This window comes from Erythrolamprus reginae, chromosome Z (assembly GCF_031021105.1).
Source record: "Erythrolamprus reginae isolate rEryReg1 chromosome Z, rEryReg1.hap1, whole genome shotgun sequence".
NCBI lineage: Eukaryota > Metazoa > Chordata > Lepidosauria > Squamata > Dipsadidae > Erythrolamprus > Erythrolamprus reginae.
Window position 1 is genome coordinate 3,637,012 of NC_091963.1, and position 25,923 is coordinate 3,662,934.

Here is a 25,923-nt window from a genome sequence, read left to right on the forward strand (position 1 = left end):
AACAGATTTGGCAAGTAGCTCAATATTCTTTCACTGCTATAAAGGTTCAGTAGGATAACGGAGTAGGCAAGTAGCTCAATTTTCTTTCATTACTATAAAGATTTAGTAAGATAACAGATTAGGCAAGTACCTCAATTTTCTTTCATTGCCATAAAAGTTCAGTTCTGGATAATGATTAAAATGATTAAAGCCTTTATGGGGAAAAACACACTAATTATTTCCTATTTTAAAAGTAATTAAGGATCATATTAAGGTACTATTAAAGGACGTACAAAACCTGTCCAGTATTCAATAAATAGTGCATAAACTTACTAACCCCCACTGTGTGCCCCTCCCCAGTGGGGGCAGCAGCCCATTACTGCCCTCAATGGATGATTGTTAAGTGAATCCTGCGGTTGTGAAGCGACTCTCGTGGTCACTAAGCGAATAACCTTGGCTTCCACCACCAATTTTGCTAGTCAGAAGGTTGCAAAAGGGAATCACGTCACCTCGGGACTCTGCAGCCCGTCATAAGTGTGAGTCAAGCGGCCAAATTTTGCTCAGGTGACCCTGGGGGGGGGGGGCTCTAAATGGTCATAAGTGTGAAACACGGTCATACCTGCATTGTCGCTCCTAAAAATCCAACAAGTGAATCCCAGTTGTAGACGCAGCTGCGGCAGCAGCAGAGGGTTGACACCACAAACACACCCAGCCAGTGCATAAAAACATCCAGAAATATCTTGAAAAGAAAGGAATGGCTAGCAGCCACACCCGTGCGGTTCAAAATATATATATAGGAATTTCCAATAAAACGACTGTTGTGAGTCAGATGTGTCTCTTAAGGGAGCCTTTAATCTCTTTTTAGAAAAAAACTTCCTCAATTACTCTCTTGAAGCAGGAAGAAATTGCTCAGCTTTCAAGGCCACATCAAACTTATCTTAAAAAAGATAATGAGGAGGGCGTTTATACTCTTATTTTATTCCAGAAAGTCCTCGACTTACAACCCGCAGGGCAGTAGTCCTTGCCTTCGAACCGTTCATCTAATGACTGAAGTTACGACGGCATTGAAAAATGGGCCTTATTTATTTATTTATTATTGTTTGGTTGTTTGTTTGGTTGTTTATTTATTTATTTCCTTCCTTCGTTCATTCATTCATTCATTCATTCATTCATTCATTCATTTATTTATTGGATTTGTATGCCGCCCCTCTCCAGAGACTCGGGGCAGCTAACAGCAATAATAAGACAGTGTTTAATAATAAAAACAATTAAAACCTGATTAATATAAAAACCAAACATACAACATACATACAGACATACCATGCATAAAATTGTAAAGGCCTAGGGGGAAAGAGTATCTCAGTTCCCCCATGCCTGGCAGCAGAGGTGGGTTTTAAGAAGCTTACGAAAGGCAAGGAGGGTGGGGGCAATTCTAATCTCTGGGGGGAGTTGGTTTCAGAGGGCCGGGGCCACCACAGAGAAGGCTCTTCCCCTGGGTCCCGCCAAGCGGCATTGCTTGGTTGACGGGACCTGGAGAAGACCCACTCTGTGGGACCTAACTGGTCGCTGGGATTGATTGATTGATTGGTTGGATTTGTATGCTGCCCCTCTCTGTGGACTCTGGGCGGCTCACAACATATCAACAATAAAACAGTATACAAAATGCAATTAATATAAATAGTTAATTTAAGACATTATAAAAAAGCTAAATATCAGAAATCACTCATTGAAATACAAACCAAGCATAGTGGCCAGAGGCTGGGATCTAATGACCCCAAGCCTAGCGACATAAATGAGTCTTCAGACTCTTACGGAAGGCGAGGAGGATAGGGGAAGTACGAATCTCCAGGGGGAGCTGATTCCAGAGGGCTGGGGCCCCCACAGAGAAGGCCTTTCTCCTAGGTCCCGTCAAGCGACATTGTCTAGTTGTTGTATTTATTGTTGTATTTATTCCAATTGTTAGCCGCTCAGAGTCCTTTTGGAGTGAGCGGCCTATAAATACAATAAATAAATAATGATGGATGGGTGGGTGGACTGGTTGGTTGGTTGGTTGAGTCACTGATTGATTGGTTGATTCGGCGTGGATGCCGTATGCTGGCCCTCACTGGTTTTCGGGGGGGGGGGGATCAGAATTCTGGAAGCCCGAAGGACCTGATGGCAAACACAGTGAAACAATCCTCTAATTAAGGGGGGGGGGAATTAGAAAAGGGGCGAAGAATTTTAAACTTCCTCCCCCAGGAAAACAAAATTCCTGGCCCCTCTCCAGATCCTTTTTCAACCTCCTCCCCGTCATTCCTTCGCCCTTCCGGATTCAGCCGGGCCCTCGACGGACCCCATCAAAGCACATTCTTGGCCTCGTTCCCGTATCTACCAGGATCCCCCATCCCGGCCATCCTCATCCCTTGGCCGGAGGGACCTTTAATACCTGCAGTTCCCTGGCCAAATTTTTTTAGATTTCCAGCAGTGGAAAACCCAAAGTCTTTTTCGGACAGGACAAAGAGGGCTTTGATGACCAACCGGTGGGTTTCCTGCTGCCGTTTTCCAGTTCATTAAGACTCTGGAGGGCATCGGGGTCCAGACACCCCACATTGCTTCGCTTTGACTCATCAACTGGGTGTTGCGATACGCCTAGTTTCCACCTATTGAAATAGCGGCTGTGTGCTGGCTCGCACAGGAACTGACCCTTCCATTGTTCGGCGGAGGGTTGGTGACACATCGAAGGATAATTGCCTATTCTTTTCTTTCGTTCTTGGTGGCTTTCCCGAAATTCGAAGCAATTTTATTTTATTTTATTTTGTTTTTGCTGAGGCAGAAATTTCAATCGGAATAAAAGGAAGGGGCTGTGGGGAAAACTCCCCCCGTCCCTTAACAAATAAAATACAATGACGGAATGGGAACACGGAATATAGAAGAATAGAATGGAATGATAAATAGAACAGAACAAAATAGGAATTTTTGAAAGAATAGAATAAAATGTGTGGGATAGGATGGGATGGATAGAAAAGAATGGAGAACAGAATAAAATAGAGAATAGAATGGGAAAAGAATAAAACAGAACAGAATAGAATAAAACAATTAATAGTATATAGAAGTAGAATAGAATAGAGAATAGAAAAGAATAAGGGAAGAATAGAATAGAATAAGGAAAGACTAGAAAAGAATATAGGGAAAGAATAGAATAGAACAGAATAGAATAAAGCAATTAATAGTATATAGAAGTAGAATAGAATAGAGAATAGAAAAGAATAAGGGAAGAATAGAATAGAATAAGGAAAGACTAGAAAAGAATATAGGGAAAAAATAGAATAGAACAGAATAGAATAAAGCAATTAATAGTATATAGAAGTAGAATAGAATAGAGAATAGAAAAGAATAAGGGAAGAATAGAATAGAATAAGGAAAGACTAGAAAAGAATGTAGGGAAAGAATAGAATAGAACAGAATAGAAAAAAATAAGGAAAGGCTAGAATATAGAATAGAAAATAAAGGAATAAGAATAGAATAGAATACAACAGAGGAGAATAAAACAAAATTAATAGAATAGAGAATATAATAGAATAAATAAGGAATGAATAGAATATAAGATAGAATAGAATATAGAATAGAAAAGAAAAGAATAAGGGAAGACTAGACTATAGAATAGAATAATGGAAAGATAGAACAGAATAGAATAGAATAAAACAAAATTAATAGAATATAGAATTATAATTAGAGTAGAGTAGAATAGAATAGAATAGGAGTTGGAAGGGACCTTGGAGGTCTTCTAGTCCAGCCCTCTGCTCAAACAGGAGAAACTACACCATTCCAGGCAAGTGGCTACTCCAGAATTGGCCATAGAGTGACCAATTTGTATGCGTGGTGGTCTGCAGGTAGTTCTCAACTAACTGCAATTGAAAGAGAAATTCACGTTGCTAAGTGAGACATTTGTTCACCGAGGTTCTCCCCATCTTACGACCTTTCTTGCCACAGTTGTTCAGTGAGCCACCGTGGTTGTTAAGTGGGGCGCGTGGCCGTTAAGTGAACCTAATTGACTTCACTTCTCAGAAGGTCGCAAAAGGGGACCAACTGACCCTGGGGCATTGCAACCGTCGTAAATGTGAGTCAGTTGCTAAACCGTCTGAATTTGGATCACATGATCGCCGGAACGCTGCAACCGTCATAAGCGAGAAAAATCTTCCATCGGTCAGTTTAATTGCTATTGTAACAATTGCAGTGCTGTTTGAATGGTCACTAAACAATGAATGAATGAATGAATGAATGAATGAATGAATGAATGAATAGACAGACAGATGGACGTGTCCTTGGCAGGCAGTATCCACAGCCACTAAGTCTTGTCTGGATTGAGCTTGAGCCTGTTGGCACCCATCCATGAATAGGAAAGCCGGATTCACAACTGGCTTACTATCTTAAAAACTGCAGCGATTCGCTTAACGACAGCGGCACGGAAAGTTGTAAAATGGGGCAAAACAAACTTAAGAAACGTCTCACTTAGTCACAGATATTTTGGGCTCAATTTTGATCACATGTCGAGAGCTACCAGCAACTGTCTAATTATTTTGTAAGAGTTGGGTTATTTTCCCCTAAACTTTACGGATGGTTCCCTCCTGCGGAGGGTTTACAAAAATTTAGTGCCGATGGTCCTCGATTTATGACCACAGTGGGGTCGAAAAATTCTGTTGCTAAGCAAGACAATTGTTAAGTGTTTTACAACCAGAAAGCCTACTTGCAACCGTTTCAGCATTCCTAGCATCACGTGATGGAAATTGAGAAGCTTGGAAACTGACATGTACATACGACGGTTGCACTGTCCGTGGGTCAGGTGATTCCCCATTGCAAATTCTCCACTGGCTTCTGACAATGTGGGGGGGAGCTGGATTCACCTCTCACCTGCAGTGATATGCAAATAAGAAAGGTCATCCAATTGGGCACAACTCGTTTAACAATCGCCTTACTTAGCCACGTAATCCCAATAGTGGCCTTAAGTCGAGGACTACTTAATTGAGAGTTGGTAATCTCTCTCTCTTTATTTTGTTTTATTTTATTCTAAGTTATTTTTTATTATTTTTTAATTTCTTTTATTATTTATTATGTTTTGTTTTATTATTTTATTTTATTTATTATTTTGTTTTATTTTATTTTATTTTATCTTAACTTATTTTATTTTGTTATTATTATTAGATTTGTATGCCGGCCTGAGTCCTTGGAGAGAGGCGGCATATAAATCTAATAAATTATTATTATTATTATTATTATTATTATTATTAATTTATTTTGTTATTTTTTATTTTGTTTCCTTTTATGTTATTTTATGTCATTTTGTTTTATTTTATTATTTTTATTTTACTTTAGTGTATTTTATTTTATTTATTATTTTATCTTTTCCTTATTTTGTTTTTTATTTTATTTCTTGTTTTGTTTTGTTTTATTTTATGTAAAACTTATTTTATTTTGCTATTTTTTATTTTGTTTCCTTTTATGTTATTTTATGTTATGTTATTTTGTTTTATTTTATTATTTTTACTTTATTTTACTTTATTTTATTTTATTCTGTGCTTTCACCCTGCCACTTCTGCTGGCTCCGCCCTCTTTCTCCTAACAGGGCCTCTCTTGTGCAAGGTGGAGGCTGGAGATCGCTCCGTCAATGCACCGCCAGGCGCTTTGCAGCCAACAGGGTCCTTCTGCTTGTTTGCCATCCTCTCAAGCGGCATCGTTCACGAGACCCAATGCAGAAGCAGAGCGTGCTTCAGTCCTCCACCAGCATTTTAGTCGGGAATCCAAGACCCTGATATTGTCAGCTTTGAAACAAGGCTTATTCTATTCTCAACATTTCTGGTTGCCAGTTGGTCTCCGGGCACAATTCAAAGTGCTGGTTATGACCTACAAAGCCCTGCATGGCTTAGGACCAGACTATCTTCGGGACTGCCTTGTGCCACATGAATCCCAGCATCCGGTGAGGTCCCACCGCCCATCGGCCAGACAATACCATCTGGCGGGTCCTAGGGGAAGAGCCTTCTCTGTGGCGGCCCCAGCCCTCTGGAACGAACTCCTTCAGAAGATGCGCACTGCCCCTTCCCTCCCGCTCTTTCGTAAAGCTCTAAAGACCCACCTCTGCCGGTGGGCAGGGGCACCATGAGACGCGGGATTGTCTCCGGCCGATGTTGTGAATGATTGAATTGAATGAATGGGAATGTCTGCAGATGGAGGTTTTTATGATTTTATAAATAATTCTTCTTAACAATAATTAGATTTCTTTATACATATTGTTTTAATTATGTTGTATGCTGCCCTAATTCTCTTCGAGAAGGGCGGCATAGAAGTTAAATAAATAAATAAGTAAATAAGTAAAAATACCAGAGGAGGCCTTCTGCCGCAAGAATCCCAGCGGCCGGTTAGGTCCCACAGAGTTGGCCTTCTCCGGGTCCCGTCAACTAAACAATGTCGTCTGGCAGGACCCTCTGCTATCAGGCATGGGGGAATTGAGATATCTCCCCTTGCCTATGTAGTTTTATGTATGATATGATTGTGTGTATGTTTTTATATACAGTGATACCTCGTCTTACAAACGCCTCGTGATATAAACTTTTCGAGATACAAACCCGGGGTTTAAGATTTTTTTGCCTTTTCTTACAAACTATTTTCACCTTACAAACCCACCGCCGCCGCTGGGATGCCCCGCCTCCGAACTTCCGTTGCCAGCAAAGTGCCCATTTTTGTGCTGCTGGGATTCCCCTGAGGCTCCCTCCCCTCTATGGGAAACCCCACCTCTGGACTTCTGTATTTTTGTGATGCTGCAGGGGAATCCCAGCAGGAGAATCCCAGCAGCGCAAAAAGGGGTGCTTTGCTGGCAACGGAAATCACAGCATCGCAAAAACACAGAGGTCTGGAGGTGGGGTTTCAAGGACTTCCGTGTTTTTGCGATGCTGCGATTTCGCTCAGGCTCCCCTCGCTGGGAAACCCCACCTCCGGACTTCCGTTGCCAGCGAAGCGCTCATTTTTGCAATGCTGGGATTCCCCTGCAGCATCGCAAAAACACAGAAGTCCGGAGGTGGGGTTTTCCATGCAGGGGAGCCTCATGGGAATCCCAGCAGCGCAAAAACGGGCGCTTCGGCTGGCAAAAGGGGTGAGTTTTGGGCTTGCACACATTAATCGCTTTTCCATTGATTCCTATGGGAAACATTGTTCATCTTACAAACTTTTCACCTTAAAAACCGCATCCCGGAACCAATTAAGTTTGTAAGACAAGGTATCACTGCACTGGTTTTTTTTTAGATTTTTAATGTAAAATTGCTATTTTAGATTTTAAGTATTAGATTTGTTACCATGTATTATTTTTTATCACTGCTGTAAGCCCCCCCCCCCCTGTGTCTATGGAGAGGGGCGGCATACAAATCTAATTAATTAAGTAATTAAGAAATGTCGGCATTTTCACAGAGGAAAAATCTTGTGTTCAGCGTTATAACCTGCTAAGAAGCCATCAATCAGACATTGAAAGAAATGGATGCTGGCAACCAGCCTTTGGGTTTGAGACATACCACTTCATTGCCAGTGAGGCTTATGCAAGGCTTAAAAATCTGTATTTCTTTGTGGAGGGCTTAGATTTTTAAAAAGCTGCTATGGGTAGTCCTCAATTTACAACCACCCGCTCAGTGATCTTTTGAAGTTACAGCAACGTTGAAAAAAGTGGCTTAACAGCAGCAGTGATTAACTTAACAACTGTGCCAAGAAAGGTTGTAAATTGGGGCAACAATCACTTAGCAATTGTCTTGCTTAGCCACAAAAAATTTTTGGATTCAATTGTAGTTATAAGTCAAAGATTGTATATATTGGGTGTCTTTTAGTTTATCTTGAGTGTTGGAGGCGCCGAAAACTTTTTAGCGAGCGGGTGCCATTAAACACACCACATTCCCACAAGCATGAGCATACACGCAAACACACAAATATACAAACATAGGCTTCTTGTCTAAACTCTACGTCTACGCGAGGTCTAATGAAAGTTGCGCAATCTTGGCCAGTGGAAGAGAGGAGAACTTCTACTCCCAGAATCCCCCATTTTGATATGAGTGGACTTCGACTCCCAGAATTTCCCGGCTAATACACTGCCTGGGGGATTCTGGGAGTTGAAGTCCATCTGCCTCCCAGGGGCCAAGGTTGAGAAGAAGTTAAACAGATGTTAAAGGGCGTCTCTATACATGCCTCGGTTTGCAGGTCCCACCTGGGAGCAGTGATGCGCAAAATCAACTTGCATTTGTGCGTCCGTGCATGTGAGTGTGTGGCTGGCTGGCTCTTCCGGTGGTGTGTGTGTGTGTGTGTGTGTTTGTGTGTGTGTGTGTGCAGAGACATCTATGTAAATACCTCCAGGAAATATCCCTGCTGTCTTTCTTCGGGAGCCTGCTGGTGCATCAACTTCGGGACGCATGTTGTGAATCACACATCGTTTTTCTCTCTCTCTCTGTTCCACTCTCTCTCTCTCTCTCTCTTTCTTTGGCTTCGCCTTGAGGTGCTCCATTCCCAGATCTTCCAGGAAAAGGTAGGTTTCGCCTGCCAGGTGTCTCCTACACCTTCTCTGCTCAGGAGGGAGAGCAGTCACCCCAAATATCTCCACCTGGTTGCAAACTCCTGTCTGATCTCCCTGTTAACAATTTTGCATTTTTTTAAAGTCACCTTCATGCCATCTCCAAATTTTTTGCAATCCTTGCAATGTGCAATCTTCACAATGTGCGACCCTTGCAAATATATATATATTTTTTTTAAAAAATTGGATAGGTCCATAAAGATTTTGCTATACAGTAGTTATTTCACGTTAAGGAATAATTTTCAGGGGCGTCTTGTTATTATATTGTATTGTGTTATATTGTGTTGTTTTATCTTACTGTTCTGTTCTACTCTGCTCTATTCTACTCCATTCCATTCTATATTATATTATTCTTTTCTATTTCTATTCTGTTTCTATTCTACTCCAATTCATTCTATTCTATTCTATTCTAATGTATTTTTTCTTCTCCTATTCAATATTTTCTATTTTGTTCTATCCTATTCTCCTATTCCATACCATTCCATACCATTCCATTCCTTTCCATTGTATGTATATTCTATTTTTTTCTTTTCTATTTCTATTGGTAGATAAATCCACAGTAACTGAATGTAAACATGCCTGGGATAAACATATATCCATCCTAAGATAAAATACAGAAAATAGTATAAGGGCAGACTAGATGGACCAGGAGGTCTTTTTCTGCCGTCAGACTTCTATGTTTCTATGTTTCTATTCTACCCCAATTCATTCTATTCTATTCTATTCTATTCTACTATTCAATATTTTCTATTCCATTCCATTATTCTATTCTAATCCATTCCATTCTATGTATTTTCTCTTGTCTACTCTAGTCTATACTATTCTGCATTCTATTCCCTTCCATATTTTCTATTCTATTCTATTCTGTTCTATTCTATTCTATGTATTTTCTCTTGCGTTCATTCTATTCTGTAGTCTATTCTATTCTACACTACTCCATTCCTCGTTCTGTTCTGTTGTTCTCTCTTCTCTCCTCTTCTCCTTTCTCTTCTGTTTTGTTTAGTTCCGTTCCGTTCTATATTGCAGTGTTTCCCAACCTTGGCAACTTGAAGATATCTGGACTTCAACTCCCAGAATTCCCCACCAGCATTTGCTGGCTGGGGAATTCTGGGAATTGAAGTCCAAATATCTTCAAGTTGACAAGGTTGGGAAACACTGCTATATTGTATTGATTTGTTTTCAATTATGATTCTATTCCATCCCATTCTATTCTATTTATTTATTTTACACTTTTCTGAACTGTTTTTTCCATCCTGGTGTGTATGTGCAAATATCTATCTGTAGCCTCCGTGACTACATACCTTCTGATTTTTGATACATACCCATTGAAACATAGAAACATAGAAGACTGACGGCAGAAAAAGACCTCATGGTCCATTTAGTCTGCCCTTATACTATTTTCTGTATTTTATCTTAGGATGGATATATGTTTATCCCAGGCATGTTTCAATTCAGTTACTGTGGATTTACCAGCCACGTCTGCTGGAAGTTTGTTCCAAGCATCTACTACTCTTTCAGTAAAATAATATTTTCTCATGTTGCTTCTGATCTCTCCCCCAACTAACCTCAGATTGTGCCCCCTTGTTCTTGTGTTCACTTTCCTATTAAAAACACTTCCCTCCTGGACCTTATTTAACCCTTTAACATATTTAAATGTTTCGATCATGTCCCCCCCCTTTTCCTTCTGTCCTTGAATATTAATCAAATGTGCAAATTGTAAAATAGAGGGTGCTTGTACAGTTTAGAACTCAGAATATCCATGTTCTCCTTTCTCCCGCCCCCCAATATCCCGAGGCAGAGTCCTATGAGACAACTGTCCAGGTTTGGCACCAGCAAAGTCATTGTCCAATTTTAAACAATTTGAAAGAAAGGTTGTGAAGTTGCACAACAGTTTAAAGATGCATAAATAGTTTAAACTGCAAAGGAAAAGTTAAGATTTGGATACGTCGAAGTCTGTAAAGGAGAAGCTTGAGTTGGAGATACCATGAATTTTGATTTAATTTTTGACTTTTCTCGATCAAAACCCAGAAGTGTTGACCTTGCAATTCAGCGTATCAATCAAATATGTTCTAAAAAAATGAAGATATGATAAGGATGGTTGAATATATGAAAGTTTGTCACGCTAAGAAGAGAGTGGATTTATTCTGGCTTTGTTGGTTGGTTTGCCACAAAAGGTGCAACGCTTTGAAATGATGAAGAACAAGGAACATCTTGAGACCACAAATGTTTATTTGGTGGAACACCACAGGAGGGTGGTGGGAATTGTCCATCACTAGGGGGGGTCTTCAAACGAAAGATGGAGAAGAGTCTTGGTGGCGCAGCAGATAGAGTGCAGTACTGCAGGCCACTAAAGCAGACTGTAGCTCTGCAGGTCAGCGGTTCAAATCTCATCATCAACTCAAGGTTGACTCAGCCTTCCACAAAAATAAATGAGGACCCGGATAGTGGGGGCAATAGGCTGGCTCTGTTAAAAAAAGTGCTATTGCTAACATGCTGTAAGCGGCCCTGAGTCTAAGAAGAAAGGCGGCATTAAAAAATTGAATAAATAAATAAATAATGCAAGCTACTTCTGCTGATCGCCGGCTGCCAGCGGTTTGGCAGATCGAATCTCAGTAGGCTCAAGGTTGACTCAGCTTTCCCTCCTTCCGAGGTGGGTCAAATGAGGACCCAGCTTGTTGGGGGCAATAGGCTGACTCCGTAAACCGCTTAGAGAGGGCTGTAAAACTCTGTGAAGCGGTATATAAGTCTAAATGCTAAGATCATCTGTCAAAGATGGTGTCGTGGATACTGCAGAACAGAATAATAGAGTTGGAAGGGACCTTGGAGGACCAAGCAGGAGAACCTCTAACATTTGTGGGTCTTTCCAACTCTATGATTCTTCAGGTCCTTTTTTGATCTATGAGAATAGGTAGCATAAAGTGGTATGTCAATGGGAAGATTTGTTTGGACACAGTTTTCATGGGAAAAAGAGGAGGGCATAGACCACCTGAATTTATGATAACATTTGACAATAAACAAGATTCCTTCAAGTTTTGGTTCTTTGATGGCAATTTCAGATTCATGAATCCTTGAAATTAATTAAAATTAATTGTAGGTGCCATCAATTTGGAGGCGACTCTCAGTGTCCTATAGATGGACTTTGCCCAGGAGAAGCTGTCTTCAAGTTAATAATAATAAATAATAATTTATAATTTATCTTATTAATAAATAAGCTGGTCCTTTTCGTGTAGTTGCCACCATAACTGCATTTATCTACCTTGTTGCCACCTTCTTCCCTTTTCTTTCACCTTCCTCATTATTATGCATGGTTATTTATGCATGGTATGTCTGTCTGTATGTATGATTGGTTTCTTAAATTGGGGTTTCTTACATTACTTTTAATATTAGATTTGTTCATATTGTCTTTTTATTGTTGTTAGCCGCCCCGAGTCTACAGAGACAGAAAGGGTCGGCATACAAATTTAATAAATAAATAAATAAATAAATAAATAATAATAATAATAATTATTATTATTATTATTATTGATTTCTCAAGGGATCCTTGTTTTTTTTTCCAGTGAAAGAGGAGTTATCATGTTAGTGTTAATTTTTTGGTGACTAACTAGATCTTCTCCAGGTTGATTTATCACCAACTTGGTGCTTGGTCTTGGTCAACATAATTGAGTCCTTCCTTCCTTCCTTCCTTCCTTCCTTCTCTCCCTCCTCTCCCTCCTTCCTTCCTCTTCCTCCTCCTTTTCTGATATTTTTCATTGATTGATAAATTCCACCCAACTTAAAATGTGCTGAAGTTGGCTGTGCATGCAACAATAACAGTGTTTTGAAGGCCATCCTGAGTCCTATGGGATTGGGCAGCATATAAGTCAAATAAATGAAATTAAGATCAAATCAAATCCCCCCAACTGGGGGAGATCCGGACCTTAAATAGAGCCTGAACCTTTTTGTGGGGATGGATGTTGTATGAACATTTTTAAGAGCGCAGTGGAGACTCTAACTATCTTTTAAAGATTTCCCCCATCCTCCTTTAAAAATGAAGGCTGAAAAAGATTGGGGGGGGGGGTTGCATTGTGGAAGAACGGGAGGTGGGGGAGAGAAGTGTACAGATAGTCCTTACGACCACTCGTTTAGTGACCGTTTCAATTTTACAAATGGCACTGGGGGGAAAATGATTTATCACCATTTTTTCACAGCACTGTTGACCTTCCCCAGAGTCATGCGATCACAATTCAGACCTTTGGCGACTCATATTTATTACTTTTGCAGCTTCCAAGATTCGCCCACGTTTCTTTAACACTCCGTGGCCTGCATTGGCTGCCGATCAGTTTCTGGTCACAATTCAAAGTGTTGGTTATGACCTTTAAAGCCCTACATGACATTGGACCAGAATACCTCTGGAACCGCCTGCTACTGCACGAATCCCAGTGACCGATTAGGTCCCACAGAGTTGGCCTCGTTAGAGTCCCGTCGACTAAACAATGTCGGTTGGCGGGCCCCAGGTGAAGAGCCTTCTCTGTGGCGGCCCCGGCCCTCTGGAACCAACTCCCCCTGGAGATTAGAACTGCCCCCACCCTCCCTCTCTTTCGTAAACTACTCAAGACTCATTTATACCGCCAGGTATGGGGGAGTTAGGATGTGTTTGCACGTGTATTTGTCAAGGCCAGGTCCAAATATTACAGAATAGATTGAACAGAATTCGAAGGGACCTCAGAGGTCTTCTAGACCAACCCCCACTGCTTGGGCACAAATCCTTCTACCCTTTCAGACAAATGGCTGACCCATCTCTTCTTGAAAACTTGAACACCCACAACTCCTGGCGAGAAGTTGTTCCGTGGATTACGCTGCGGAACAGTCTGTAGCACAATTTCTGTTGACTTTGATTCTTGAGGTTTTTTTATAGTTAATTAGACATGCAGGTTTCAAAACTGTAGTTAGTTTTCTTCCACCACGTCAAGTTTTTTTCTCTGCACCATATCTGTATATCTATACCTATCTGTCTGTCTGTCTGTCTGTCTGTCTTATCTATCTATCTATCTATCTATCTATCTATCTATCTATCTATCTATCTATCTATCTATTTATCTATTTTATCTATCTATCTTATCTATCTATCTTATCTATCTATCTAATCTATCTATCTAATCTATCTATCTATCTTATCTATCTATCTATCTTTCTATCTATCTATCTATCTATCTATCTATCTATCTATCTAATCTATCTAATCTATCTATCTTTCTATCTATCTATCTATCTAATCTATCCATCCATCCATCTATCTAATCTGTCTGTCTGTCTGTCTGTCTGTCTGTCTGTCTGTTTGTCTGTCTATCTATCACGAATCCCAGCGACCGATTAGGTCCCACAGAGTGGGCCTTCTCCAGGTCCCGTCAACTAAACAATGTCGGTTGGCGGGCCCCAGGGGAAGAGCCTTCTCTGTGGCGGCCCCGACTCTCTGGAACCAACTCCCCCCGGAGATTAGAACTGCCCCTACTCTCCCTGCCTTCCGTAAAGTTCTTAAAACCCACCTTTGCCGTCAGGCATGGGGGAACTGAAACATCTCCCCCGGGCATGTACAATTTATGTTTGGTATGTTTGTGTGTGTGCTTGTTAGTATATTGGGGTTCTTTTTTAAAACTTTTTTAAATATTTAAATTTATTTGAATCTATTTGGATTTGTACGGTTTGTTTATGCCTTGTTGTGAGCCGCCCCGAGTTCACGGAGAGAGGCGGCATACAAATCTAAATAATAAATAAATAAATAAATAAATAAATCTACCTGTGTCTGTCTGTCTGTCTGTCTGTCTGTCTGTCTGTCTGTCTATCTATCTATCTTATCTATATATCTATCTAATCTATCCATCCATCCATCCATCCATCCATCCATCCATCCATCTATCTAATCTATCTATCTTATCTATCTATCTTATCTATCTATCTATCTATCTTATCTATCTATCTTATCTATCTATCTATCTTATCTATCTATCTATCTATCTATCTAATCTATCTATCTTATCTATCTATCTAGTCAGTCTGTCTGTCTGTCTGTCTGTCTGTCTGTCTGTCTGTCTGTCTGTCTGTCTGTCTGTCTATCTATCTATCTATCTATCTATCTATCTAATCTATCTGTCTAATCTATCTATCTATCCCAAAATTGAGCCCAAAATTTGTGTTGCTAAATGAGACAAGGTTTTTTTGCCCCATCTTGCCACTGTTGTTAAGTGAATCACCGCAGTTGCTGAACTGACCGGCAGGGTTGTTAAACGAATCTGTCTTTTCCCATGGACGTTGCCCATCGGTCAGTCTGCAAAAAGCGGTCATGTGATCCTGGGATGCTGCAGCTATCATAAATAAATAAATGCACATCGGTGGCGAAGTGTCCAAATTTGGTGGGGAAATGATGCAATGGTCGTAAGTGTGAAATGATGGACGTAAGTCACTTTTGAGAGCGCTTTGAAGGGTCACTAAATGAACTGCCGCAAGTTGAGGAGTACCTGCACTTACTAGGTTCCAAGCATCCGAATTTTGATCACAGGACGCCAGGGATGCTGCGATGGTCGTAAGTGTGAGGGCTGGCTACGAATCCCTTTTTCTGTGCCACTGTAACTCCGAATGGTTGTTAAACAAATGGCTGTAAGTCGAGGACCATTTGCCATGTTTAAAGAAAGGACTGCTAATTAGCTGCCCCAGCCCCCATTGGAAAGACACGAGTCCCAGCAATTTTTTCAGTTCCCAAATTTGCAAAGTTTTCAGCTTAGGAATTCTTTGCAACCTAGAATTCAAACCCCAGAAGAGATTTAGCTTTAAATCTATCTATCTACATGTCTGTCTGTCTGTCTGTCTGTCTGTCTGTCTGTCTATCTATGCCACCCCTCTCCAAATACTACAAATTATATGCTTGAAACCGCACTAAAAAAAAAGGCAGTTGTAACACTTAACGCCCGTCGCAGCATTCCCCAGGACGAGCAAAATTAAGACGCACAAACAACTGATTCGTATTTATGACGGTTGCAGTGTCGCGTGATTCTTCCTTGGCAACCGTCTGATGAGCAGAGTCGATGGGGAAAGCCAGATCTGCTTAACGACCATGTGACTCAATTAACAACGGCGGTTGTTCACCTAACAACTTTGCCAGGGAAGGCCGTGAAACAGTGCAAAAATTCACTTTTGACAAACGTCTCGCTTAACAACGGAAATGCTAGGCCTCCGTTGTGGTCGTAAGTCGAGGACTATCTGAAACCCCGTCCTCCACCTGTCAAAAATAGGGAAGGAGTCATTAAAGTTTGATCTATCAATTCATTCCCAACAATTATGTTTTGGGGTCGTAAGTCAGGAACTGCCTGCACACACCCATTGTGCCTCTTGTGCGGTGCTGTGCCAGGAAGAAGGGGGCGACCCCCAACTCTCTTAAAACGCCCTCCGTTTCCTTCCATTTCTTTAATAATTTGCCCAAAAGGAATCTCCAGGAAAAGCCCTGGGTATTAAAAATCGGGGTGGGAAACCAGCGAAATAGGCAGATTAGAGAAATTATTTCCTGTTATTTAAGTTTTGGGAGCGACACGAAGGGCCCAACGAGTTTCCTCCGACGCATTTAACGCGACCCAGACCTTCTGTTTTCCGAGTGTCGTTGTGATTTTTTCACCCCTCTTTCTTCTTTTTCTGAGTGGTATGGAGGGGGCACGGGCCCCCTCTTTTTTTTCTGTCTTTCCTTTTGTCCGCAGTTTGTTTTTAGGAGGATTGTTTCTGGACCGAGAACAGAGGAAAAGGAACAATCGTTGGAGCAATATTTCCTATTTTCATTCTCACCCTCCCATCATCCCAAGAGGTGTTTCTGTTGGCAAGGATTTTTTTTTTCCAATAAACTTTATTAATTTTTCTTAAAATTGACAAACGTACAAACACACACTTAACATAAAGTGGGGTTGCAGATACCCCTCTTATTCAAGAAGTCAAATTACAATACAGAAAAAGAATACATTATTAATATCTTAAATCAACCTATTACTTTAAGTGAAAAGAAGAAATTTTATGTTACCTTATTATAAAAGATAAACTTCGTATATAGAAACATAGAAGACTGACGGCAGAAAAAGACCTCATGGTCCATCTAGTCTGCCCTTATACTATTTCCTGTATTTTATCTTACAATGGATATATGTTTATCCCAGGCATGTTTAAATTCAATTACTGTGGATTTACCAACCACGTCTGCTGGAAGTTTGTTCCAAGGATCTACTACTCTTTCAGTAAAATAATATTTTCTCATGTTGCCTTTGATCTTTCCCCCAACTAACTTCAGATTGTGTCCCCTAGTTCTTGTGTCCACTTTCCTATTAAAAACACTTCCCTCCTGGACCTTATTTAACCCTTTAACATATTTAAATGTTTTGATCACGTCCCCCCTTTTCCTTCTGTCCTCCAGACTATAAGCAAAATACAAACAGAAAAATTTAATCCTAACCACACTACTATTGTGCACACCTAATATTCATTTTGTACTTCTTCTTTTTCTCTATCCATGTATACACTTTATTCCAAATCACATAAAATTCTGATTCCTCTTGGTTATTTAACCGTCTTGTCATCATATCCATTTCAGCGCAGTCTAATATTTTCTTAATAACCTCTTCCTCTTTGGGAATATCTTCCCCTTTCCAATTTTGCGCATATACTATCCTGACCGCTGTCGTTATATGAATGACTAGATGTAAAATATCTTTCTTATATTCCTGTTTAGTTATACCTAATAAGAGGGCGGGGAAAATATGTACTGACCCCTCACATCCTGGACACAAACTGTTTCAACTCCTACCCTCAAAACGTCGCTACAGAGCACTGCACACCAAGACAACTAGACACAAGGACAGTTTTTCCCCGAACGCCATCACTCTACTAAACAAATAATCCCCTCAACAGTGTCAGACTTTCTACTAAATCTGCACTTCTGTTCTACTAGTTTTTCTCATTATTCCTATCACCCATTTCCTCCCATGTTGACTGTATGACTGTAACTTGTTGCTTATATCCTAAGATTTTTATTAATATTGCTTCTTCATTGCTTATTTGACCCCTATGACAATCATTAAGTGTCGTAGCACATGATTCTTGACAAATGTCTCTTTTTCTTTTATGTACGCTGAGAGCATCTGCACCAAGACAAATTCCTTGTGTGTCCAATCACACTTGGCCAATAAAATTCTATTCTATTCTATTCTATAAGTAAAATTCTGGAGTTTTTTCTATTTCTTGTCTTACTATTTCTTTTATTATTCTTTCTATCGTTTTCCAATATGTCTTAGCTTTGCTACAACTCCACCATTGATGATAATATGAACCTATTTCTTTTTTACACTTCCAACACAATGGGGACATGTTAGGGAACATTTTTGCAATTCTACTTGGTGGAAGATGCCACCTATAGAACATCTTAATTTGATTCTCCTTTAACGATACCGACTTTGTCAATTTCCAATTAGAAGTCCAGACTCTTTCCCATGTGTCTAAATCAATTTCTCTACCAATATTTCTACACCAGCTTATCATGGCAAGGAATTTGACGGAGTAGCTGCCCACCTTTGGGACCGGGTGCAGGAGAGACACAGCATCGGGTTTTTTTGATCATGGGTGGGTTTTACACCAGAGAAATAGTCCTCGACTTGCAATTTTTTATTTAGCGACTGTTTGAAGTTACTACGGTGCAGGAAATAGTGAGTTACAGCAGGTCCTTTCGTTTAACGACTGTTGCTCAGCATCCCCCATGGCCACTTGATCAAAATTTATAATTGTTCCGATGGTGGAATTAAGGGGCCAAAAAGATTCTGAGTATTATGAAATAAGGGCACAATGGCACAGCTGGATTGAGTTACGAAACAGAAATAAAAAGATCACAAAAGGTACATAAAAATTAGTAAAACAAAGAATATAAATATGTAAATATGAACGGTTTGAATAGGGATTTTGTCATTGTATGAATTAATATGAATATGACTGTAATTAATGTTTAGTTTAGTTTAGTTTAATCAGATTTGTATGCCGCCCCTCTCCGCAGACTCGGGGCGGCTCACAGCAACAGCAATACAAGACAAATCCAATATTAAATTAATTTTAAGAACACCACAAGTTAAAAACCAATCATACACACTAGCATACCATACAAAAATTTTATAAGCCTAGGGGGAAGGAACATGTCAATTCCCCCATGCCTGACGACAGAGGTGGGTTTTAAGGAGCTTACGAAAGGCTAGGAGGGTGGGGGCAACTCTGATATCTGGGGGGAGTTGATTCCAAAGGGTCGGGGCCGCCACAGAGAAGGCTCTTCCCCTGGGTCCCGCCAAACGTATAATGTGTATATTATTATAGCAATTAATGAAATATCCAAAATACTGAATGTTTGCTGATATTATAATTTATTTTTGTTGTTGTTTTTGGGGTCTTTTTTTTGTTTTTTGTTTATTTTTTCCTCCTTGTTTGTCTGTTTTAAAATGTATTTGAAAACCAATATATTTTTTTCAAAAAAAAAAATTTGGCCAGTGGGCAAGAAATCATGCTATTTACAATGGACGCAGCATCGCATAGAGGTATTCCTCGACTTATGACCACAATTGATTTCCAAATTTCTGTGGCTGAGCCAGACAGTGAGCTTTAAGCGAGCTTTGCCCCATTTTATAGCACTTCTTGCCACAGTTGTTAAGCGAATCACTCCAGTTGTTAAACGAGCCAGGCTTCCCCATCTACTTTGCTTATAGGGGAACCACAAGACCCCACAAACACTGCAACCGTCATACATATGAGTCAGTTGCCAATCATTTGGATTTTTGATCACGTGATCACGATATAGCGTAAGCATGAAAACGGTCATGTCACCATTTTTAGTACCGTCGTAACTTTGAGCCGTCACTAAATAAATGGTTGTAAATCGAAGACTACCACTGTCTGCTTCAAGGTGGAATCGTGTTTTAACACATCTTTCTAATTGTTTTGCCAACTTGGCCCCTTTAAGATTGGGGGGACTGCAACTCCCAGAATTCCCTAGCCAGGGGTTGGGATAGTTGACCTCCAACATCTCTGGCATAGGATGCTGCCCAGTGAGCTGAAAAGCCATATAAATTTAATAAAATAATACATATTCATTTTAGGTAGTCCTCGACTTATAACGCTTCGTCTAGTGCCTGTTTGAAGTTTCAGTGGCACTGTAATGGCTGGTCCTCACACTTAAGACCAATCTGAGGACTTGGCTACTGATTTCGTTTTTATGACAATTACAGCGCCCCAAATTCACGCGATCCACTTTTTCGGCCTTTTGGCAAGCAAAATCAATGGGGGAGAATCCAGATTCGCTTAATGACTGTCCGGTTCATTTAACAACTGCAGGGATCTTCTTAACCACTGTGGCAAGAAAGGCCGTAGGAGGAGGTAGGATTCACTTAACAATTTTTTTTCACTTAGCTACAGAAAATTTTGGACTCATTGTAGTGGCCATAAGTTAAAAGATATATGTAAAGCTTTCTACGGAGAGAGGCAGCATACAAATCTGATTAATAAATAAAATAAATAAATAAATGTCATTATTATTTTTATTAAGATCTCATTTTTTGGAGACATTAATCTTTGTCCAAGGGTTCTGCAAAATCTTCCTTCCTTTGACCCTGAAAAGTTTATTGCGTTTTCTGTCTAATGATTGTTTGTCTGCTTGAAAAATCTAAATTTTGCTCTGAAATATGCAGTTAGCTGCTTTCCAGACCAAATATTTTCATTTTTGATTCCCTGCTATTTTGCATCGCTCCGTCTAAATAAACTACCTGAAACGTTGTCGTTTTGCGGTCTGTTGCAAAGACCGTTCTCTGGTTGCGTAGCTTGGCAAAGCTCCCCAAAATTACTTCAGTTTTTTGGGGGGGGGGCGTGGGGGAAGCGATATCTCACGGTTTAGCAGCAGAAGCTTGGAATAGTTCTGGAACTTCTATTCTTGAAAGAGGTTTACAGGCAGTCCTTGACTTAGAAACATAGAAACATAGAAGACTGACGGCAGAAAAAGACCTCATGGTCCATCTAGTCTGCCCTTATACTATTTCCTGTATTTTATCTTAGGATGGATACATGTTTATCCCAGGCATGTTTAAATTCAGTTACTGTGGATTTACCAACCACGTCTGCTGGGAGTTTGTTCCAAGGATCTACTACTCTTTCAGTGAAATAATATTTTCTCACGTTGCTTTTGATCTTTCCCCCAACTAACTTCAGATTGTGTCCCCTTGTTCTTGTGTTCACTTTCCTATTAAAAACACTTCCCTCCTAGACCTTATTTAACCCTTTCACATATTTAAATGTTTCGATCATGTCCCCCCTTTCCCTTCCATCCTCCAGACTATACAGATTGAGTTCATGAAGTCTTTCCTGATACGTTTTATGCTTAAGACCTTCCACCATTCTTGTAGCCCGTCTTTGGACCCGTACAATTTTGTCAATATCTTTTTGTGGGTGAGGTCTCCAGAACTGAACACAGTATTCCAAATGGGGTCTCACCAGCACTCTATATAGCGGGATCACAATCTCCCTCTTCCTGCTTGTTATACTTCTAGCTATGCAGCCAAGCATCCTACTTGCTTTCCCTACTGAAAGAGTAGTAGATGCTTGGAACAAACTTCCAGCAGACGTTGGTAAATCCAGTGTGACTGAATTTAAACATTCCTGGGATAAACATATATCCATCTTAAGATAAAATACAGGAAATAGTATAAGGGCAGAGTAGATGGACCATGAGGTCTTTTTCTGCCGTCAATCTTCTATGTTTTCTATATTAAATAATGATTTATTTTATGACTGTCGTGGCTTAGAACTGTAGTTTCCAGGCTCAGTTACTATGAGTAATGTGGCCATAGTAATCGAGAATCAGGCAGTAAATACAGGTGGTTTAATATAAGTAGTCCTTGACTTACAACCATTCATTTAGCGACCATTCAAAGTTACAACGCTGGTAAAAATTGTGACTTACGACTGTTTTCACACTTAAGACTGTTGCAACATCTCTATGGTGATGTGATCAAAATTCCAACCAACCAACTCACATTTATGATGGTTACTGTGCCCCAGGTTCTATAACCACCTTCTGACAATCAACGGGGAAAGCCAGATTCATTTAACAACCATATGACTCACTTAACAACTGTGGCCAGAAAGGACATCAATGGGCCAAGAACTGTCCCATTTAGCAACAGAATGTTTGAGCTCAATGGTGGCCATAATTTAAGGGCTATCTATAGTCTCTCTCTCATTTCTTGCATCATAGGAGGTGTTTGAAATAAACACCCTCCAGGAGTCAGACTGTAGTTTTGGTGGCAGTAAATAAATAAATCTCAGTTGGATGTTTTTAAAGGCAGGACACAAAGTCTGGGACACAAAGGGATTTTTTTTTTTCAGAGGAAAATTTTGAACGTGGCTGAACTTGTAACTCGAGGAAGATCTGGCTTATAAAAACAATACAGATAATATTCATAGAAACATAGAAGTCTGACGGCAGAAAAAGACCTCCTGGTCCATCTAGTCTGCCCTTGTAATATTTCCTGTATTTTATCTTAGGATGGATCTATGTTTCTCCCAGACATGTTTCAATTCAGTTCCTGTGGATTTACCAACCACGTCTGCTGGATGTTTGTTCCAAGCATCTACTACTCTTTCAGTAAAATAATATTTTCTCACGTTGCTTTTGATCTTTCCCCCAACTAACTTCAGATTGTGTCCCCTTGTTCTTGTGTTCACTTTCCTATTAAAAACACTTCCCTCCTGGACCTTATTTAACCCTTTAACATATTTAAATGTTTCGATCCTGTCCCCCCTTTTCCTTCTGTCCTCCAGACTACAGTGATCCCCCGGGTATTGCGACCCCGATCACTGCGAAACGGCTATATGGCGATTTTGCAACCCGGAAGTAAAAACACCATCTGCGCATGCGCGCCCTTTTTTCTATGGGCACGCATGCGTAGATGGCGCCGGGCAGATCAGCTGCTGGGCGGCTTCCCTGGGTCTCCTCTTGCTGGCGGGAGGGCGAGAAGCCCCCCCCAGCACCCGCTCGCCCGCCGTTCGCCCGGCTCGCCCGCCGTTTGCCGCTCACCCGCCCTTCGCCCGGCCACCCGCAGTTTGCTCGCTGCTCGCCCGCCCTTCGCCCGGCCACCCGCCGTTCGCTCGCTGCTCGCCCGCCCTTCGCCCGGCTCGCCCGCCATTCGCCGCTCGCCTGCCCTTCGCCCGGCCACCCGCCGTTCGCTCGCTGCTCGCCTGGCCACCCGGGTTTGTTTGGCTTCGGGACATGCCGGCAGCGACGTTTTAAAACAGCCGCGCGGCTTCCAAACTGAGTCCCGAAGTCAAAGGCGAACTTCGGGACTCAGTTTGGAAGCCGCGCGGCTGTTTTAAAACGTCGTCGCCGGCATGTCCTGAAGCCAAACGAACCTGGGTGGCCGGGCGAGCAGCGAGCGAACGGCGGGTGGCCGGGCGAAGGGCGGGCGAGCGGCGGGCGCGGCAGCAGCGAGGAGTTTGCGTGGGCGGCGGGGAAACCCCAATCTTCGGCTCCTCGCTGCTGCGGCGGAAGTAAAAACACCATCTGCGCATGCGCAGATGGTGTTTTTACTTCCGCAGCGCTACTTCGCACAAAACCGATCATTGCGAGGGGTCCTGGAACGGAACCCTCACAATGATCGGGGGATCACTGTATACAGGTTGAGTTCATGAAGTCTTTCCTGATACGTTTTATGCTTAAGACCTTCCACCATTCTTGTAGCCCGTCTTTGGACCCGTTCAATTTTATTAATATGTTTTGTAGTTGAGGTCTCCAGAACTGAACACAGTATTATTCCAAATGGGGTCTCACCATGTTGTTGTAACTTTGGACAGTCACTAAGTGAACTGTTGAAAGTCAAGCGCTAACCTATAACTCCCAAAGACGAAAAATATAATTTTCCCGCGTTCTCTGGTGGGCTCCGAAGCGTCTCCCGTGATGACTCCCTCCCTATAGTGTCACTTCGGTGGTTTTAATATCCCGCTGAGAGTCGCAGTCAGGCTGCGGACGATCGATGGGCCCACCGAGTCACTTTCGGATCTCTGGCCTCGGGGCACCTAATGTGGCTGTCGCTGATCGGTCAGTCGGTCTAAATCAATTCCGTTTTGAGGTTGCTGGTCTTAATTAACGCTTTACTCCCTGGGATTATTCTGTCCCGTTCCTGTTTCCCCCCTGTCCCCTTACTCGAAAACCAGGGCTAACGAGCAGACGTGATGCTGATGGTCGTAATTAATTAGTGACGATTATAATTAATGACAACGATCCGTTTGACCTGCGTCCTGTTCATTCTGACGGCATAAAACGCTGGTTTTTAAGGCAGTTTGCATACGGCTGCCTCACCCAAAAGTAAACAGGTCGATAGGTACGTATAAATGGTATATATATTTTAAAAAATATATTTTCTTTGCTCTGGGTGGCTTGCGTTATTTTTGGTGCTGAATGCTGGTGTATCGTAGTCCTTGACTTATGACCACTGTCAAGCCCACCCTTTCTGTTGTTAAGCAAGAAAGTGGTTTAGTGAGTTCTGTTTTACGATTTCTCTTGCCTGGGTTGTTAAGTGAGCACGGTTGTTATGAATGTGGCTACTCCCATTGATTTTGCTTGTCAGAAGGTGGCAAAAATGTGACCCTTCAACCATCATAAATACGAGTCAGCTATCTTGCCAAGGGTCTGGAGCGTTTGATAACGTGATTGTTCGGAAAACAACCTGTCATCCACTTTTCTGAGTATTTATTTATTCTTTTTATTTTATGCCACCCTTCTCCTTAGACTCAGGGCGGCTTACAACATGTTAGCAATAGCACTTTTTAAAAACAGAGCCAGCCTATTGCCCCCACAATCCAGGTCCTCATTTGACCCACCTCGGAAGGTTGGAAGGCTGAGTCAACCTTGAGCCTGTGGTGAGATTTGAACCGCTGACCTGCAGATCTAGCAGTCAGCTTTGCACTCTACCCACTGCACCACCTCAGCTCTTTTAGTATGTCACTAAACGAGTGGTTGTAAGTTGAGGACCAACTGTACACTTGAGTGTCTAAAAGAAGGAACGGTGTTTAGAGGAACTTCCAAATTCAGGGGCAGTAACTCTGAAAATGACTGTCATTGAGAAATACAGGGAGTCCTTGACTTACAACTGTTGCAAAGCAAGGAAGTTAAGTGAGTTACAACCTGTTTTGCCACTGTTGTTAAGTGAATCATGGCAGTTCTGAAGAGAACCACACGGTTGTTAAGCGGATCTGGCTTCCCTCCTTGACTGCTTGTCAGGAGGCAGCTGGGAAGGTTGCAGATGGTGATCGTGTGACCCTGGGATGTTGTGACCGTTGTAAGTGTGGGACAGTGGCCAAGTTCCCGAGTTGCAATCATGTGACTGTATGGATGTGCAACAGTCGTAATTGAGATGGCCGTCCTTAAATCGCTTTTTCCCAACGCTGTCGTAAGTTGGAAAAGTCTGTAAACAAATGGTTGTAAGTTGAGAACTATATAGGAAAGATCCATTGCTGTTTTGGTACTCAGGAACTATCCCTTGGACACCCCACCCCATCCCCCAGGTCAGAAAAATGGATCTCATACAGTTTCTCAGGCTTACAGGCATTGGATGGAGAAGCACCAGAGGGAAACTGAGTCACACCCATTCTTGCATTGTGGAGAGCTCTCTCTCAGTCCCACCTGTTGCATACTGGGTAGGTCGATCATTTAAGACCAGTTTGTCCAGGAGAAATAAAATTCCTTCCTTCCTTCTTTCTCTTTTCTTCCTTTATTTCTCCCTTCTTTTTCTCCCTTCCTCTCTTCCTTTCTTTCTTCTGTCCCTTTCTCTTTCTTTCTTTCCTTTTCTTTTTTCTTCCTTCCTTCCTTCTTTTTACTTCATTTCTTCCTTCTTCTCTTTTTCCTCCCTCACTTCATTCTTTTCCCCCCCTTCCTTTCTTTCTTCATGTCTTCCTTCCTTTGTACTCTATTTCCTTCCTTTGATTTTTCTTTCTGTCTTTCCCTTCCTTCCTTTTTTCCCCTTCCTTCCTTCCTGTCCTCATCCTCTCCTATGTACTCCATTTCTTTCCCTCCTTTGATTTTTCTTTTCTCCCTTCCTTCGTTCCTTCTTATCTTTGCTTTCTTTCTTCTTTCTTTCCTTTATTCCTTTTTTCCTTCCTATCTTCCTCTCTCCTCCGTCCCTCCCTCCCTCTCTTCTTTCTTTTTTCTTCCTTCTTTCCTCTCGTCCTTCCTTCCTCCTTCCCCCCCTCTTCTTTTTTCTTTCTATTTTGTTTTCCTTCTTCCCTTTCTTCCTTCTCTGTCTCTCCCTTTCCTTTGATCTTTTTCTTTCCTTTTTCTTTTTTTCTTCCTTCTT

At 41.4% G+C, this 25,923-nt stretch overlaps 1 protein-coding gene across 8 annotated transcripts in view; it reads left to right on the forward strand.

Annotated features, from left to right (window-relative positions):
- The window catches only part of GJC2 (gap junction protein gamma 2), a 74,107-nt gene that overhangs the window by 28,167 nt on the left and 20,017 nt on the right, over window positions 1–25,923 (forward strand). Inside the window, exon 1 of one of the 8 annotated variants that reach the window (XM_070729622.1) lies at window positions 8,426–8,506. The exons of the other annotated variants lie outside the window; for them this stretch is intronic. The gene's annotated coding sequence lies outside the window, so the exon portion shown is untranslated. Of the gene's footprint in view, window positions 1–8,425; window positions 8,507–25,923 lie in introns of those variants that run through there. 8 annotated transcript variants of the gene reach the window in all.